General features: G+C 37.3%; 1 long non-coding RNA gene across 4 annotated transcripts; it reads right to left on the reverse strand.

The window, feature by feature from the left end:
* Positions 1 to 2507: 2507 nt before the first annotated feature.
* LOC107044231 lies at positions 2508 to 6449 on the reverse strand. Of its 4 annotated transcripts, XR_001461313.1 has the most exons (8): positions 6086 to 6448; positions 5900 to 5985; positions 5497 to 5783; positions 5330 to 5408; positions 4816 to 4914; positions 4568 to 4727; positions 3830 to 4438; positions 2508 to 2697 (listed from the first exon to the last, which is right to left on the reverse strand). It is a non-coding gene; the product is annotated as an uncharacterized LOC107044231 (long non-coding RNA). The 4 variants fall into 4 exon arrangements; XR_001461314.1 differs by having other exon boundaries at positions 2508 to 4438; positions 5920 to 5985; positions 6086 to 6449; XR_001461312.1 differs by having other exon boundaries at positions 2508 to 4438; positions 4573 to 4727; positions 6086 to 6447.
* Positions 6450 to 7229: the final 780 nt, after the last annotated feature.

Genomic DNA, 7229 nt, shown 5'->3' on the forward strand with positions numbered 1-7229 from the left:
AGAGATTCAGGAATGAAGCGGGGATTGATGGATGGGGAATTTAATTCTCCATCGAACAGCATTGGTTTCATTCCTTAATGTTAATTAGGAGCAGAGATACGATTTTTTAATTAGCGGGCGAGTTGTCGGGAGTCACTGCGCCGAGAAACCATTGAGTTTTTCATAGCGCCGCGACTTTCGTCGCAGTTTTTATTTTTTTATTACAGAGATTAAGGAATGAAACGGGGGTTGAAGGATGGGGAATTTAATTCTCCATCGAACAGCATTGGTTTCATTCCTTAATGTTAATTAGGAGCAGAGATACGATTTTTTAATTAGCGGGCGAGTTGTCGGGAGTCACTGCGCCGAGAAACCATTGAGTTTTTCATAGCGCCGCGACTTTCGTCGCAGTTTTTATTTTTTTATTACAGAGATTAAGGAATGAAACGGGGGTTGAAGGATGGGGAATTTAATTCTCCATCGAACAGCATTGGTTTCATTCCTTAATGTTAATTAGGAGGAGAGAGACGATTTTTTAATTAGCGGGCGAATTAATGGGGAAGCGCTCTGCGCCGAGAAACCATTGAGTTTTTCATAGCGCCGCGAATTTCGTCGCAGTTTTTATTTTTTTATTACAGAGATTAAGGAATGAAACGGGGGTTGAAGGATGGGGAATTTAATTCTCCATCGAACAGCATTGGTTTCATTCCTTAATGTTCATTATGAGGGGAGAGACGATTTTTTAATTAGCGGGCGAGTTGTCGGGAGTCACTGCGCCGAGAAAACATTGGGTTTCTTATAGCGCCGTGACATTCGTCGCAATATTAATTTTTTTATTGCAGAGATTAAGGGATGAAACGGGGCGTGATGGATGGGGAATTTAATTCTCCATTGAACAGTCTTTGTTTCATCCCTTAATATTAATTAGTCGGCGAATAAATCAACTGAAAAACATAAAGTAAACATTGAGTACAAGGAGGACAAAAGTACCCCTCCGAACCTGTCCCTGTGACAGCGGGACTGCTACTGCCGAGTTACTCACGCACCCGACTCATTTACCGACAATTCGACCGGGACGCCGCTTTTCCCGCGGGGTACCAAGAGAATCAGAACAAGTGATGCCATCTCTGCGATACACTGAAACGAAAACTCCTAAGGTACCTTCCTGCAATATCATATTGACGGTAATATACCGACATTTTTAAAGACCGACATTTTTCGGACTAAATGAAGTTTCTTCGATTCGAAATTTATACTTGCACAGTATGTCCAAGGTATAAACTCAGATGGATGGAACAATTATCATAATGATACGATAGAATTATAAAATCATGAAGAGTTCAGGTGTTGTATTGCTTATACCATGTATAACTCTTTTTGTCGACCTGTAGAGTATCGTAAATTAATTAAATTAGCAGCAAGAACATTTTCACTTAACTGCGATAGCACGACTATCAATGTCTCACTGATTTGAAGTTGGTATCTATTCCGATGAAATTGAAAGTAAATTCTCCTTTTTCGAAAATTGACTGCTGATTATCTTGGAAATGAATAGAATTATAAGCAATTATTTTTAGTGAGTATAATACTTCCACGTATCATACTTCCAAAAAACCATCCAGGTAGGAACAGTTGCATTTGGCTGAAGCATGACAAAGAGAGTTTGCAGGATATAATTTGATACCATGCAGTCGATTCACGAATAAAAGGACATATAATCTCACTTTTTGGTGGAATACTCGGAATCACATACGTATTATTCGAAAATTGATATTAATGTACATTCTCACTGAAGGAAAATTGTTTTATCCACTTATGTGTAATTTTTTATTCTTTTACAATTTCAAATTTTGTGAGAAGACAAATTTGTAGAACACCATTTTAGTAAACAAATTATTGAAGCGTACAACTGAATGTCCCATATTTAATGGGATATGAACGGTTATGAGACTATTATCAATTTGTACCAACCATAGTGATAGAAATGTTTAATTATGAAAAAGGAGCTTTGTGAAACTTTAATATGACGAAATATGTTTGTTTTCAAAGCTGTCCACCGTTGACATATAGATATTTTGACAGCGTTTCGTTATACACCGTATGGACCATGAGTATATTTGAATTTTGGCGCTTCTATTGATATGTCACTAGCAAAGTGGCGGTCATGGGGGTCACCCTTCAGAAAAGCGATTGAAGCACCACCTATAACACTTCATTACCCCGAGTATGGTCTCGGATCGGAAAACGCTAGTTCGGCCTCCTGTTCTCTATTCTTCATGGTTGTAAGCGGGAGGTCACGCAACGTATTGGTGTACCATAAGAGAGGCAGGGTGGCGCACGCAACGGCGAAATGTGGAAAAGCGTTCGGGAATGTGTGGCGCGCCCTGTGTGTAGTACTGACGAAAATCCAATAAAGTTTTTGGTAAAGTAGCGCAAATTAGTTTGAATTCAATTTTATTTTGACTTCCGATGAGGAATAAGACCATTCAAGGAAAATAAGTAATTTCTCTTCAATAATCTGTTGAGTGTTTTTTTTTTATTCTTCCCCTGTCGTACGCAATATTCATTGTTGTTTATTATTAATTTTCAATTCCTGTCTGAGGTTCGTCTACTTTATCGGGTTTTCTTCGAATTTCAAATTCACGAATGCACATAAGTACATACAAAGGTGGTAGTTGTCGATTTTTCAGCAATCCTAAGATTCCGTACCATAAATACCTGAAACAAAATATGACGATGAAATCTGCCAAATGAACTTTCAATGATAATAATGGTATACTATTATATGATGAACAACAATAATAATGTCACTGAGAGCTGCCGAGTGCCATTTCGTACGATAATAAGTAAAACATTCATTATCTCGAACAAAACCCAAAATAATCATCAGAGAATAGTTCGGTTAGTTACTGGACTATCACATACACCCAGATAGATCAGCCCTCACAATTTGCCACAAACAATATTCCAAGTAAAAAGTCGCTGCGACGATGAGGGATTGGTCTACGATTTCAGAAGGCAATGATACAACACTCCAAAGACAAATCATGTTCATAGAAACGTTGGATAAAAATTGATAATGAGCTCAAAGAGCGTGATAAAATGGAATGTTTGCGTACAAGGCAATGTAGAGAATGTTTTTGCAGATAGTAACGAGATTTCCTCGGTCAGTTACAGGTCTGATAAAACCTTCATTGGTTTCACCCCCACCGATGACCTTCCGTTTATTTCCACGATGCCGACATGATTGAAAATTTGGAGTTTAACATGAGCAAATTTCATCATTTTATGTCCCATATCAATGGGAATTGCGCCTCACGTTCAGTGCAGTTGAAACGCGTTGCTCGGCGCGGGTCCCAGCATAATCCGCTGGACCCTTCATGTTGTAACATCGGTTTTTATACTGCGGTACGTAGCAGCCGAGTGATAAATGAGGTGGTGGGGGCTTGAACGCAGTACCTGCACACTCATAGGTACTACGGGTCATATACAAATCGAATGCACAACTCAAAAAGAATAGCCTCGCTGAGCTGCTTTCTGAGATTCAAAGGAACTCTTTCACTGCTTGTGTCTGTATCTGTATGTCTCAGTGTGAATGTGTTCAATAGTGGGGTAGTTCATAGTTAACTGAAGCGTTGACGCTTGCTACTATTTCTGTTTCGGTCCAATCCCCTCGCCGCAAAGGTCGTATGTGGCAACAATATGGGCGTAATTTCGATTATTCGAATAAAATAATGAGGAAAAGCGTAAAAAAAATTATATCACTGCAAACATTCATCATTATAATTTGCTCTTTTTGTCATCACTACGATTCTCGATAATTAAAAAATATTTATCTTTCATTACTTACATCCGTATTCTGCTTACTTTACATTCTGTTCTCTCAGTAACTATATGTTTTGTATCCAAAATTTCAATTTTTGGCTGAAGGCAGATTATGGCCATTTTAGAGATATTTGCAGCAAATTCTATCGATAATAATAAAATGAAAATATTTTTGAAATTAAGTAATTTATGGGGTAGGTGATTCAACTCTAAGTTATCGCTGTTATTCCTTTTTCTTTCAAAATTCGAATTGCTTCTTGCATCCAAAAATCATTAATCATCAACCAAAAATGAACGACTTTGAAATAATTCTTATTTCAAACCGATTGCTGATGTTTCTTATTATCGAATAGAATTTCCTTTATCATATTAATTTTCAGATTTTGGTCACTTCAATATCGTAGTTGATTTTATGCAGTGTCGGCCAAGAAATGGTTACTTTATCTCTTCAATCTTCTTCACTTTCCAATTTCAATATTTCACCAATGAAAGATCCTATGTGGTCGTAGAACGTTATTTGTGACATATTGTATACACGCCATTCAAAAGGATGTATATATCCCTCTTCCCAATCGCGAATCATATTTCTCATCCGATTCCTTGTATCCGGGACAGCATTTGCTATATGCATCAACTAATACCAATCATGAAATATTTAATTAAATATGTAGATAATTCAGATTCATCTATACATCAAATTATCAATTTACCCTACGTCCACTCAGTGATGATTCAATANTTATACATCAAATTATCAGTTTACCCTACGTCCACTCAGTGATGATTCAATATCTGATTCAAGATCTTGTCCGAATATTGCAAAGTTATAAAATTGAGTCAAAGCTGTGCAAAATATGCAATAATATATTGCTCTCCCGCTCATGTAGTCCACATCAAGAGAACATCTTATGTAGCCAGTGAATCTGAAAATTGAAATATCAAAGTTCATTCACCGACACAAGAAGAGTATGAACTGCAGAATCATTTGAAAGTTAGACACTGTTAACTTACGAACGAGGTTCCATTGATAAAGATGTGTCAGGATTATGTGCTAGTGTGAAATTCACATTCAAATTCGCCATTATTGTATTTCAACGTTTGGAATTATTGCTGAAGAGAAAACAATGTCCGTAATTGCTCCAATGACGTTTGGTGATTAATTGACATTAATCAATCGAGGAAAAAACAAAAGACCAAAAAAAAAGAGGAATTCTGACGAATCAAACCTTCGAAGGTACATGTATTTATATCAAAGCTTCAAATTCCATTTAAAAATATGAATCAGTAAAATAGAAAAATTATCATCGTATCATTAAAAGAAAAGATACAAAATGAAATAAAAAAATAAGAATAAAGCCCATCCGGAAGCAAATTGCCAATTCATTGGCAGGAATAAGATTTGAAAATGACGACAGAATATGGCAATGTCCTACTTGTTGATTAATTTTTTTTATATATGTTAATGGGAACCAAATAATTGTAAATAACTAATCTACTAAAAACCCTTGATATTCTTCATATATACCTCATTCAAAATGTTGATGACATTCAATCGCAGACTCCTAGGAGTGATAAAAAAAAATTGCCGTCATTTTCATTGGAGCCTATAAAAACAGATAAAAATAGATCAAGTTATATATACATTGAGCCATGGCGATGGTCGTTCCTAGCACAAATGAATCGGTATTTCACCTTTGAACTATGGTTTTTAATGTTGTATGCCTCCTTCGTTCCAGAAAGTAAGATTACGGGCTTCAGAGTGAAATATGATGGAAATATTGATTTATGCACTCCAAAGCCAATCACGATGATGATGAATAGAACAAGCAATCTAAGGAAATGCATATTCCTGGGATTCATAGAAAATCCTTTGCTCGTTAACTGCAACATCTTCTGATTAGGTTATGACCCAATTCTCTTCTTAATATGCCACGTTGGATAGAATAGCCTCGAGGTACTACGCAATTTCTCCTTAATATCTGGAAAATAATCTTCGTTGAATATTCGATTCAAAATTATAGCTTCATTCAAGTAGTAATTATTATATTTTCGTCAAATACTATAAGAGAGTGGGGCAAAATGTGGATACATTTACCAACGAGCATGACTCATTACATTGTCAACGAAATGGAGTAATTCCTCTTCCAAGGAAAAGGACAATTCCTCTTTTTGTTGATGAGCCTAAATTGAACAGATTCGATTAATTGGAGGTGTTCTTTAACACTGATGCGATTAATAATTGTAATAATGATAATAAAAATATCTCCTTTCATGTACTCACATTGTATGCTTCGCTGTGTCATCCGCCATGAATAATTAATTTAATCGGAACTAAATGGGGAGACAGTTTGATATAGTTTTGATCTGCGATGGATATTTACAATTAATGTTACTCTCACCGTAATTAGAAAACAATTTAAACAACTCTTGCTCCAAAATGGAGTCTCGTTTGCTCCAAAACGAAATGCGTCAGGAAGGGGGGTGATATCTCAGTGGTGCCGTCACGTGACTTATCCCTTTTATTTTTATTCATCATTAATAATTCATTATCGGCCTATAGTAGTTTCCCAAATAGAAACAACGAATTCCCTAGAATTCCCTAATTATTTTAGATCGATTAGAGTAGAAATTTTGTTTTTTTCATGAATGTTCGCCAAGTATACGGTGAATTAATTTTTTAATGATTACTAATCAACTATTTGTTCCTAAATTACGAAAAGGGTTTCCTAAAATTTCCCAAATTATTTCCTAATTATTCCATGCATTGATTTTGGAAAATATTTAATTTGTTCGCCAAGTATACGGCGGTGATGCGGACCCTTCGCTGTGCTATCGCTCGAGCTCTCGCCATTTATAGAGAGGAGAGAGTGAAGCTAGACCCCTTACCGTGCTATCGCACGAATTCTCGCCATTTGAAGAGAGGCGAGAGTAGATATACGGCGACGGTTCTGGACCACAAAACCGGAAGTGACGTCATGAAAACGGCGGGAAATTTGAATTTCGCCAAACCGGAAGTCACGTGATGGTGCGAACTTTGAAATTCTTCCTCTAGGGGGCAGGAGGGGGGAGAGGTCGCGTAACTAACCGGATGTGACGTCACAAAAAAGGCGCGAAAATTTGAATTTTGCTGATAATGGAAGTGACGTTTATTTAATTCTGCTGCTAAGGGGGTAGAAGGGGGAGCGCCCACGTGACCAACCGGATGTGACGCCACAAAACAGCCGCAAAAACTTAAATTTTGCTGGAAATGGAAGTAATGTGTATGTGGCGTCATATTTTTATCATATGGCGAGGAAGGCGATGGGAGGGGGTAAGCACGGATAAGAGAGGAGCAAAGGGCGAGCGCAGCGTCGAAGTGAAGGCTCGAGAAAGGGAGGTCGTGAGGGGAGCGGGGCGCAGTGTCAAAGTGATGGTTCGAGGAGGGC

This window comes from Diachasma alloeum, unplaced genomic scaffold (assembly GCF_001412515.2).
Source record: "Diachasma alloeum isolate Michigan unplaced genomic scaffold, Dall2.0 Dall_scaffold_00691, whole genome shotgun sequence".
NCBI lineage: Eukaryota > Metazoa > Arthropoda > Insecta > Hymenoptera > Braconidae > Diachasma > Diachasma alloeum.